A 238-nucleotide genomic window follows, 5' to 3' on the forward strand; every position below is an offset into this window, starting at 1 on the left:
AGCGCCTTTGCTCCCCCCTCCTCCTCCTGCTCTGCTGCCGCCATGTGTCTCCAGGCCCAGCGGGGGCATGTGCGGTCTTGGCCGGGCGTCCCACACCCCGTGCCGGTTCCGGTGGGCGCGAGCTGCCCAGCACCACTGCAGGGACCCACAGCACAGCCCGGGCACGGTGTCACCGGCTCTGGCGGCTGCAGGGGGGGCTCCAGCCCTTCCCTGCACCTCCGCCATGCAAAGGCACGCG

At 72.7% G+C, this 238-nt stretch overlaps 1 protein-coding gene across 1 annotated transcript in view; it reads left to right on the forward strand.

Moving 5' to 3' along the window:
• HCN2 (hyperpolarization activated cyclic nucleotide gated potassium and sodium channel 2) overlaps positions 1 to 238 on the forward strand; it is a 14,133-nt gene that overhangs the window by 5,943 nt on the left and 7,952 nt on the right. The gene's annotated exons all lie outside the window — the stretch shown is intronic.

Source organism: Egretta garzetta, unplaced genomic scaffold (genome assembly GCF_000687185.1).
Source record: "Egretta garzetta isolate BGI_Z169 unplaced genomic scaffold, ASM68718v1 scaffold4, whole genome shotgun sequence".
NCBI classification, from domain to species: domain Eukaryota; kingdom Metazoa; phylum Chordata; class Aves; order Pelecaniformes; family Ardeidae; genus Egretta; species Egretta garzetta.